We start from the raw sequence: 406 nt of genomic DNA on the forward strand, positions 1-406 counted from the left end.
AAATTTTGATGAAATTTGATGAAATTCAAGCTATGAATACAAAACCCTAGGCCCTAAATTGGGGTTCAATTTGTGTTGAAATCATGTGAAAAAGATGGGGTTATAGTGGCTGAGAATTTATTTTGAATTTTGGTAAATATCGGTTGCTGAAAAGACTGAAAAACGGGTAAAAATAGAGAAAGAATTTGAAGAATATACGAAGAACATGAAGAACACTTTGAGTATGGTGAAGAATAATGAAGAACACCTTTTAGATCTTGAAAAGGGCAAGGAAGTAAATATTTTGGTGTTTGAGGGGTTATTTTGTAATTTCTGGAAGTTAGGATGGTAAAAGTAGAAATATTAAAAGTTACAGGTGGTAAAAAGTGAATTTTAAAGGTTAAAAGTAAAAGTAAGTTAATTTTCG

The sequence above is a fragment of the Arachis ipaensis genome, chromosome B04, assembly GCF_000816755.2.
Source record: "Arachis ipaensis cultivar K30076 chromosome B04, Araip1.1, whole genome shotgun sequence".
NCBI classification, from domain to species: Eukaryota; Viridiplantae; Streptophyta; class Magnoliopsida; order Fabales; family Fabaceae; genus Arachis; species Arachis ipaensis.